The sequence below is a fragment of the Sceloporus occidentalis genome, unplaced genomic scaffold, assembly GCF_023333645.1.
Source record: "Sceloporus occidentalis isolate IW3139 unplaced genomic scaffold, rSceOcc1.0.p SCAF_11, whole genome shotgun sequence".
NCBI lineage: Eukaryota > Metazoa > Chordata > Lepidosauria > Squamata > Phrynosomatidae > Sceloporus > Sceloporus occidentalis.
Genome location: NW_028316991.1, coordinates 22,451,624 through 22,462,807, shown reverse-complemented (window position 1 = coordinate 22,462,807; position 11,184 = coordinate 22,451,624).

Here is an 11,184-nt window from a genome sequence, read left to right as displayed (position 1 = left end):
TTAATATATATCATCAGCAGGTGATAATATTAATATATATCGGCAGCAGGGGCTAATATATATATATATATTGGCAGCAGGAGCTAATATTTATATATATATCGGCAGCAGGTGATAATATTAATATATATCGGCAGCAGGGGCTAATATATATATATATATTGGCTGCAGGGGCTAATATTAATATATATTGGCTGCAGGGGCTAATATTTGAATATATTGGCTGCAGGGACTTATATATATATCGGCAGTAGGGGCTAATATTAATATAACTTGGCAGCAGGGTCAAATATTAATATATATCGGCAGCAGGATATAATTTTTATGTATATCGGCAGCAGGGTATAATATAAGTATATATCCGCAGCAGGGGTTAATATTAATATGTATCGGAAGCAGGGTGTAATATTTTGTATATATCGGCAGCAGGGTCTAATATTTATATATATTGTCAGCACGGGCTAATAATAAAGAATGACAAATAACTAAGTACGTCTAACGTGCATTTTTATATATATAGTGTATATATATATATATATAGTGTATATGTACCGTTTTATAATCGGCCCCCCTGCTTTGGTCCCTGGCCCCCCCATGTGCCCCCCCTAAATATGAAAGATGGAGACGCCACTGTCTGGAGCTGGACATTCTCCTTATGTTGTGGTGTTTTTTTTTTACCTTAATATAATATTTGTTAGTAGAATGTGTATGATGGCCGAAGGCAAAATGTTATTCATGCGCTAGTGATCTCAATACAACGTTAGGCCCGTGTAAAGAATTACACCGGAAGCAATAAAAATGCTTTTTAAATTCTCCATTCTTCCACTTCCTGGGAGAAGTACGAAAAATGATCAACTTGTCTTCAGTCACTGGTAAGAAGAATCTCTGAAATGATTTTTCATGGACTATCGAGTAGATCTTTGTAAATTAACTTAATTCATTTTCCAAACTTTAAGGTTCATTAAGGTCCCACCATTCAGAAGTTGAGATGACCAGCACAAAGACTTGGCCTACAGCCATTACATACACGCATTTGTTGCCAATTTCTGTATATTGGCTAAAGATTTCTCTACCACCTCTGCTGAGAGGGTGGTAGATATGTTGAACAGTCTCCCAGTAGAAGTGGTAGAGGGTAATACAGTGAGGGTATTAAACATGTATGGGAGAGACGTAAGGCTCCTGAATCTAAGACGAGACCAACGACTTAGGCTTCACAGCAGGAAAGACTAGACGGGGCTGATCTGCCGGCTGGTTTCTTTGACCATTTTGATGGTGAGACTCATGTGCTACGCCTCGCTTAGCGACTAATGACACTCCCATTAAGGCATTAGAATTAAGCTGTTTCTGGCCCGGCATGCCCCCCATATGTGTTTCTCCAGATACCAATGAAGGACATCAAAGATCCATCAGCGTCCGCTGTGTCTGTGCGGGAGCCGCTAAACTACTCGACTCCTCTGCCTCCAGGGCAGGCTTTATATTAATAGGCGCGGCGATCACAGACAGAAAACCCAATATTTTAATTTGGACGTCTCTGGCGGAACTGAATTATTAGACAAGTGGAGGAGTAAAGTTACCGGAATGACTCCAATAAAGATCCGGAATCACCAAATATTCATGTGAGTGTCGGCCTCGGAATGTGGCAAAAACCCTTATACAAGAAATGTAGGGGTTTTTAAAATTCACTATAATGCAAAAGTACATTGTAAATTCACTACGAAAACTGATCAGTGACTCAAATATATCTTGGTGCGTGTGCATGTATATATATATAATGTGTGTATATATACTATGTGTGTGTGTGTATATATATATATATATAATGTGTGTATATATACTATGTGTGTGTGTGTATATATATATATATATAATGTGTGTATATATACTATGTGTGTGTGTGTATATATATATATATATATATATATAATGTGTGTATATATACTATGTGTGTGTGTATATATATATATATATATATATAATGTGTGTATATATACTATGTGTGTGTGTGTATATATATATATATATATATATATATATATAATGTGTGTATATATACTATGTGTGTGTGTGTATATATATATATATATATATATATAATGTGTGTATATATACTATGTGTGTGTGTGTATATATATATATATATATATATAATGTGTGTATATATACTATGTGTGTGTGTGTATATATATATATATATATATATATATATATATGTGTGTATATATACTATGTGTGTGTGTGTATATATATATATATATATATATATAATGTGTGTATATATACTATGTGTGTGTGTGTATATATATATATATATATATATATATATATAATGTGTGTATATATACTATGTGTGTGTGTGTATATATATATATATATATATATATATATATATATATATGCTGCACTAGGACTAGGAGGATAATTCTTAAGGTTTGACATAAAAACACAACAAATTTGTATCTATACATCCATTTATACAACGCTGATATCACAATTTTTAACATTCTTTCCCCTCGTTTTGGCTCTTGTAAAAAATTTGCATGTAATTCCCAATGTTCCTTTTTTTGCACATCTTACCATCTTACCAGGACCCGGACTCTGGAACCGATTCCAACGGGAGTCCAAGTAAAGGGCCTAACTGCCCCGTGACACCCCGTGCCACCGCGTGCTCTTCCTACCACCCTGCCCTATGCTCCTTCCACTGCCGTAACCCATGTTAATATGCAAATGGACCACTATGTCCCAATCACAAGGAAGAGGTGGCCAAACCCAATCCCCGTGAGAGTCACCGCGTTCCTAAATCACACAACGACCCAGACACAGGTAGCGGAGATTGCTGCAAGCGCCAATGAAGAGGTCCATGACAGATCAGGGAGGCCCAATGCTACCGGCTTTCCTGGCCCCAAACACAGGTACCGGCTGTAGCCCCCTGATGTAACACTTCATGTTCTACATCATGATTGAACTGACTAACCGGAGGCGTTCAACACACTATAAAGAATTACACAATTCTGGCGAAAGTTCTAAATGGAGAACCCTCGGCCATTGGTTTCTACAGTAATTGAGATACTTGGTACCAAACTATTCTTTATGCTTAACATCCTTTTTGTTTAAATTCCCTCAATGCAGTGGCCTCTACCCCTTATGGGAGGGGAAAAAAAAAACCCCTTCCCAATATGAATAATAGGTTAAAAAACTAATATTCTGGTAAGGATCATTTATGGTAATGTAGTGATGTCACTCTGTGCTCTTCGGCTTGGTTAGACATACATTTTGACCTAATTGCTGTTGTAGGCTTCAAAGCCAACTATCCATATATTGGTGAAATATAAGATTATTAACCCATTAGAGATTTCATATTGGGTCAAGATATATATCTTCCATTATCCAAAATAATACAGTATTATTTTGTGCCTATTTTGTCTTCTCGAGATTACTATTTCTCAGGACGAGATGTATCAGCGAGACGCTACAGACCACAATGAAAGCCTCTTAAAAGATCCCCTAATGATTAGCTAAAAACATCCATTATTCTTGTATTCCATATTAAGCCACGGCCCTCCGAGAAGATTTTCAGAACATCATTTCTTCTTAATAAATTTCTTTTGCATGCGCCAACCCTTTCAGGATGAAATAGGAAGATTTTGTGATTTCATGAATAATGGGTTAAAGAAAGATTTTTAACGGCTCCTTCCTTCAAACAAAGGGGTCCTCAGCCCTTGGAGTTTTTGAATGCAGTTTTGCGGAGTGTGGTGTGTAAGCATAAACGTCTGCATAACATCGAGTTAAATGTTGAGAGGGAACAGGTGAGGTCCTGAATTGAGCAGAACAAAGCCGCACGCCTCGTTGGCTTCCAGATTCACCGTCAAGAATAACTTCCTTGGACTGAGACCGAGACGGAGCTGCTTTTGTTTCGCGTGGCAGCCACTGGAAGCCGTAAAAAGCTGGAGAAACCCAACAATGGCCTGTCGCGTTTGAAGACTTTCTTTCCCCTTGCGCCTATTCCCGGCGGAGGTCGATCCCGTAAGAGGTTCGCTCTGAAGGCCGCAGAAAGCACCGACAATTTTCAATAGAACTATTTTAAGAAAATGGACTCTGTTCACTGCAGAAATAAGATAATAATACAAAGTTTGACTTAAAAATCAAAGACAAATAAAAAAAAGTCGCTACGATGGACTAAAATAATGATATATTAGATGATTCCTGCAGCCGCTGTGTGACCATGGAGCACATTCAATTTGTGTTATTTATTCGTTTATTGTGTTATTTAAAGGGCTACATGAAGTCTTCTTCACTTATTGGAGCCAAGGCTTGTTTATAATGAAATGTTTAGTTTAACGAGATTCATAAATCACATTTCAATCAATGGTTAAAATATATTTAAATACCTTTATTTCATCAATCTGTCATCTCTAAACCTGGTGCAGTTGGAGAAGTAACTTTTGGGAGATTTATATTAAATTAAATAAATAAACAAATAAAGAAATATATATACACCGATCAGCCATAACATTGTGACCACTTACAGGTGGCGCCTGTCAGTGTGGGGGGGGGGGATATATTAGTTAGCGAGTGAACATTTCATCCTCAAAGTTGATGGGGGGGGGAGGAAAAACGGGCAGCGTAAGGATCTGAGTGACTTTGCCGAGGGCCAAATTGGTATCGGGAGACGGCCGGGTCAGAGAATCTCCAGAACTGCAGCTCTTGTGGGGGGTTACTGGTCTGCGGTGGTCAAAAGTGGTCCAAGGAAGGAAAAGCGGCAGGGTCATGGGCGGCCAATGCTCATTGATGCACGTGGAGGATGAAGGCTGGCCGTGGGGTCAAATCCAACAGACGAGCTTCTGTAGCTCAAATTGCTGAATGCTGGTTCTGATAAAAAGGCGTCAGAACACGCAGAGCTTCACAGCTTTTTGCATATGGGGCTGCGTAGCCGCAGAGCAGTCAGGATGCCCACGCTGACCCAGTCCACTGCCAAAAGCGCCTACAATGGGCACGTGAGCAGAAGAACTGGGCCACCGAGCCCAGAAGAAGGTGGCTGGACTGATGAATCCCGTTTTCTTCTAGTGGAGTCCATGCCTCGACGGGTCAAATGGGGGACCGACGTGATATTACACAGGTGGTCATAATGTTATGGCTGATCGGGGCACATTTGTTAAGAGTAAATGACACTTAGAGGTCACTGGAACTTACAGAACGACCTGAACCCTCTTATTAGGAAGGTGTCCTCAACTGAACAACTGGCGCCGAAAACGGAAATCGATCCACACATCCAGGACAGAGCAGGAAATCTATTCACTTATCACAAAAACAAAAATCAGAAAGAATTCATCTGAGATCCAATTCTCGCTGTGTGTAGAAAGGGAGTGGATTGGAAATCCTCTTCGTAGAATAATATTCCTCGGGGGCCGTCCTTCAGAGCAGCTTTTATTTTTGGGCTACGAACGCTTTACCTGCGGATGAAAGGAGTCGCGTTGCGTTATCGCTGCCTTCGATCCGTGTTATCGCGCTAAAGATATAACGCGTGTTACATATGCAGAGGCGATTGTACGCCGCTCCCGGGGATCCACACCGCTGTTGTCTTCGCTTTGTTTGAAGGGCGAGATGAGATTTATTCCCCACTTCACCGAGACGCTCTGGCACGCCATTGATCGGCGAGGTCTTTGTTGGTCTTCGGGCTCATTAATGTGACATTGTCTCCGAAGCAGTTGATTGGTTAGAGCGCGTGTGAATAAATCACATAGAGGGCCATTTAAAGGATCGCGTGACCCAGGGTGAACCCTTAACCTTTTATCACGGGGTTTATCACTTTTTGTTGTCACAGTGCGTGAAAGAGGAGGGGGTGAGACTTGCAATTATTGCTGTCAGAGGATATTATTGTAATACTGTTGGCAGCTGGCGTAGAGGTCATGACAGTGTTACTTTACTGAGAGGGTGGTAGATAAGTGGAACAGCCTCCCAGCAGAAGTGGTAGAGGTTAATATGTTAAGGGAATTTAAACACGCATGGGATAGGCATACGGCTCCTGAATCTAAGACGAGACCAACGACTGATTAAGGTTTGAGTCTTTACAGCAGGAGAAACTGAGCGACCGGACGGGGGCCGAATTTAAAAAAAAGCGCTGAGACCAACGGAAGCTACAAAGGAGACGCAAAACTATGTAACAAAAAAGAAGAAAAAAATGTATTAAAAATCAAAGTACCTGGGAATCAAAAAGCGCCAAACAACAATCCCAAGAGAGCAAATTCTGATTACTGCCTCACTTGTGATATTTTTACATGCTGTATATACAGTATATATATATATAAATATACACATACACACGCATACATGTGACAGCACACACACGCATACATGTGACAGCACACACACGCATACATGTGACAGCACACACACGCATACATGTGACAGCACACACACATACATGTGACAGCACACATACACACATACATGTGACAGCACACATACACACACACACACATTTTGAAATCGTCCAATGGCAGATCGGCCCCATTCGGCCCCCGTCTAGTCTCCCGCTTCTCCTGCTGTAAAGACTCAATCCTTAATCAGTCGTTGGTCTCGTCTTAGGTTCAGGAGCCGTATGCCTGTCCCATGCATGTTTAATAACCCTTCACTGTATTAGCCCCTACCACCTCTGCTGGGAGGCTGCTCCGCTTATCTACCACTCTTTCAGTAAAGTAAAACTTGCTTACATTACACCCGGGCCTCTGATCTTCTAACATTGCTCTTGCTTTGAAATAAACCGCATTTATAGGTATTTTGTCCCATCATCTGGTTTAACTCTTTAATAGCTTAAACATTGTGGATATCCTGACGATGAGATATGAAAGAGTATTTCCACCCCAGTGATTATTATTCTAGATATTTGGATTATTTAATTATAGAATGAGATGGAAACTCACAGCATCTACTACCGTGCAGTAAACCTGACCTTTCCCGGCACGTAACATTCTAATATTTATTCCCCAAATAACAATATTCATGGAGTGGAGCCTCATAAATTAACATGCAGCCTTTGAGCAATTAAAGCTAAAACCCATGTAGTAACAGATAATTATTGCTAATAATAATTTGTGTTATTAATACAATTAATATTAATTATTATTGTTATTATTATCATTATTAGTTTATTATTATTGTTATTATTATTATTGTTGTTATTATTATCATTATTATTGTTATCATTATTTGTATTATTATTTTTATTATTGTTGTTATTGTTATCATTATTATTATTGTTATTATTATTATTGTTATTCTTCTTATTATTATTATTGTTATTATTATTATCATTATTATTATTATCATTATTATTCTTCTTATTGTTATTAGCGTATTATTATTATTATTTTATTATTAATCTCATGGTTTGAGCTGCGTTAAAATGATTTAAGGTCACAATTTTATTTTGAAATCATTAAAATAAAAATAGGAAGAAAATAGAGCAGGATCCTGAAAAAAAACCCCAAGTATTGCCATTTTCTTTTGTCATCGATCTCTCGGCTGCGGAGCTTCACGTTTATTGGAGAATCACGCGATCGGCCGTTTGTTCCGCATGATGGGACCCGGCTGAAGCTCACGGGACACGGACGGCGTTCACAGAAAACTGCAACGCAAGGAATCGTTTATCAGGCTGTTATTAGCCCAGAATGGAATTTATTTCATAGATTTTTTTTTTATATATTTTTTATTTATTTATTCATATTCATACCTCCCAACAGTCTCTACCTCATTGTCCCAGGTAGCTACTCCCGTTTAACCCCTCGTACATGTTACACATACCACACTTGCAATCGTGTTTTAAACAGTTATATTACAACATAGCCCCATATGCAAATGAACTTGTACATTTGCATACAAGAACACCTGATAATGTAACAAAAAGGGCGGATTAAAATAGTTGTATCTTTTCTTGATCTACACATTTCCTCGGATCATTACGCAGCAATATTACTGCATAGCCCCATTATGTAAATGAACTCCAGTGCATTTGCATACAAGGGCGCGTGATTTTAGAATTTTTTGTATTCTTTTTTATATTTTTTTTTTCTTTTTTCGATTCTTTATTTTTCGTCTTCCGTAGTTAATGTAATTGTGCGGCTGCCGTGCTGCGAGTCTTTCCGGAAGCTCAGTAACTCTTGAAGACAGACTGTTCCTATAAATCTCCCGTAATGGCCGTCGCAGGGCCGTGTTAACTGCCATGGCAGGCAGCGGCCGTCAGCAGAGTAATGCGCTGAAATACCCAGTGTCAGGGCTTAGCGGATGTCTCCGTCATCTAACAAAGGAATTAAACATTTCCAGTAGGCAAAAGTCTCGCGGTTAATGGTAAAGTGGGGGTTGGGGAGGAATAAATGGGAAAAGCATTGTGACAATATTAACCTCTCGTTTTACAATATCAGAGAAACGCGGGGTGTTACAAACGCTGAATCTGAATTCCTGAGCCAATAATGTGCACAGGACCATTATTCCACGCAAAGCTCCATCAATACATGATATATGTGGCATGCGTGTGGCCGCTGGCGTGTTTATCTTTGGAGCTGCCTTAGGGGTAACCCATGCATGGCCCTCTGGGCCGGTTTGGGGGGGTCGGTGATCTCCATAGCGGGCAACCTACCTTTGCGGGACGCGGCCGGGACTGCCTACTGATGTCAGTGGGCTGTCCCGATGATTCCAGTGAGATTTCATCATACAAGTTGTGTTGGGCACTGCGGGCACTCCTCCTCCTCCTCCTCCTCCTCCTCCTGCCCGCTGCCTCCTCCAACTATTGAATTTAATATTTCAATTTCACAGCAGAAAAGCAGAAAAAAAAACCCAACTTGTCTTAAATGTCTTGTCGAATTCCTTTTTAAAGGTTCTATCCGTAATGTTGGGAAATTTTACTGTAGGTGGTAGATAAGAGGAACAGCCTCCCAGCACAGGTGGTAGAGGCTAATACAGTGAGGGGATTTAAACATGCGTGGGGTAGGCATACGGCTCCTGAATCTAAGACGAGACCAACGACTGATTAAGGTTTGAGTCTTTACAGCAGGAGAAACGGGCGGCTAGACGGGGGCCGAATGGGGCCGATCTGTTGTCAGGTTTTATAATTATTATAATGTATTGTTTTATATAGCGACATAATATTCAGTAGCGCTGTACAATGGGTAGACAGGGCATAACAAGCAGTATATATATATATATATATATATATTATAACAATTGGACCTGGGTCAAAGGAGCTTACAATCTAGAGAAGTAAAGATTCTCTCTCTATATGTGTCGCTTTATGGACCGTCTGTATGTTTATAGCTCTGGTTTCTAATTGGGGTCCGACCAGAAGTGCCATAATGACCTCCATCTTTCCGCAAACTCTACAACCCGACTCCCTGCTTGCATTGCCAGCAGCTTTGGTACAATACTGCTTACCTGCCGTCGGGGGAGGGGGAAAAGGTACATATTCAACTCGGAATTAATCGCATGGCTTAATACAAGATAAAAATATCAAATTTCCCCCCCAAAAAATCTATTTTTCACAGCAGCAGCCAAGGTATCGCATCGTGTGAATGATGCGAAGCAACAAAACCCTTTCACTTTTCGATTGCTTCCCTATAATCATATAATTGCTTGCGCAGGCAACGTATAATTTAGCGCACAGTCCTTAATAACAAACTATATTTTGCTTTAACGGGTTTCGATACTGACATTATAAACTAAGCCGTTAATTATTCCCCAAAGCCGTCACGCCATAGCGTTGATTATTTTTGTAGGTTTTTTTTTTGATTATTTTTTCTATTTCCTCCCCAAAAAAACGGAGGAAGAAAAAAAAAAAAAAAATATATATATATATATATATATATAAAAATTTTGTTGTAGATTTCAGCTGAAATGCGCTGATATGCCAGCGTTGTTATGGTTTCATTTAAAAAGTAATCTCTCTGCGACTAACAATTTCTTGACAGCTGACAGAAGACTTGGATTCCTTTCCAATAGCTGAAAATAAGTTTATTTGGAGTTTTCCATCCAAACCAATCTCGCTGCTCAGATAAAGTAATTTTCTGCTTAATCTGCTTTTTTCTTTCCAAGAAATTACCTTGTCATCATTTTATGCGTCTCCGGACCCGGGCATTAAAATTTAAGGGGAAGGTGAGAGGCAGAAATTCGGTCATCTAACTTTCAATTTGTTGAATCCTTTTTACTTTTTTTCATTTGCTTAGATTAAAAATGTTAAAATGATCAAAAAAATCCAAAAAGGACTAACGCTCACTTTCCATTTTCTACTTTAAAATTGGAATTTTATTAAAGATTTTTTTTTTAAATAAATAATATTATTATTTAATGAAAAAGTTATTTTTTTTTTATGTAACTGTAAATAAATTAAAATAAATGTGTTTTTTTTTATTAATTTATTGTCATTTATTAAATTAATGCTTCTTGTTGCAAATATTGTTTTATTTTATTTAAGAAAAAATTGGTACATTGAAATGAAATCTTTACTAAATGAATTCTAATTATTATTATTTATTGTTTTATATATAGCACCATCAAATTCCGTAGCGCTGCACAATGGGTAGAAAGGACATGACAAGTAGTTTGTAACATAACAAATTGACTTACAGAGACAACAGGTGAGGAGGGCCCTGCTCAAACAAGCTTCTTCTGGAGCCAATCAGCTTCTATCATGGAAGAGTCAGCATTCAACTCACTGGGGAGGAATAATCATGTAGATACTAGGAACAGGACGTTAAGATGTCTGCTCGCTCCCATTGTATACATAAGATGGGTTATTGTTACAATATGGAGATAAATAGATATTTGGAATGCATATTTCTGAAAATGTGGATCTTATATAGAAGAAAAATCTTTATTAACCATTAATGAGAAATGTAAAAGTATCGTTCAGATAATTCACTAATTAATATTAAGTCTGGCTAATGGGGGTTATTCACTAAAGCAGATGGTGGAAGGAGAGCATGCAGGTGAGGAGACTCGCAGAAGGTGGAAGGAGAGCGTGCAGGTGAGGAGACTCGCTGAAGGTGGAAGGAGAGCGTGAAGGTGAGGAGACTCGCAGAAGGTAGAAGGAGAGCGTGAAGGTGAGGAGACTCGCAGAAGGTAGAAGGAGAGTGTGAAGGTGAGGAGACTCGTAGAAGGAGAGCGTGCAGGTGAGGAGACTCGCAGAAGGTGGAAGGAGAG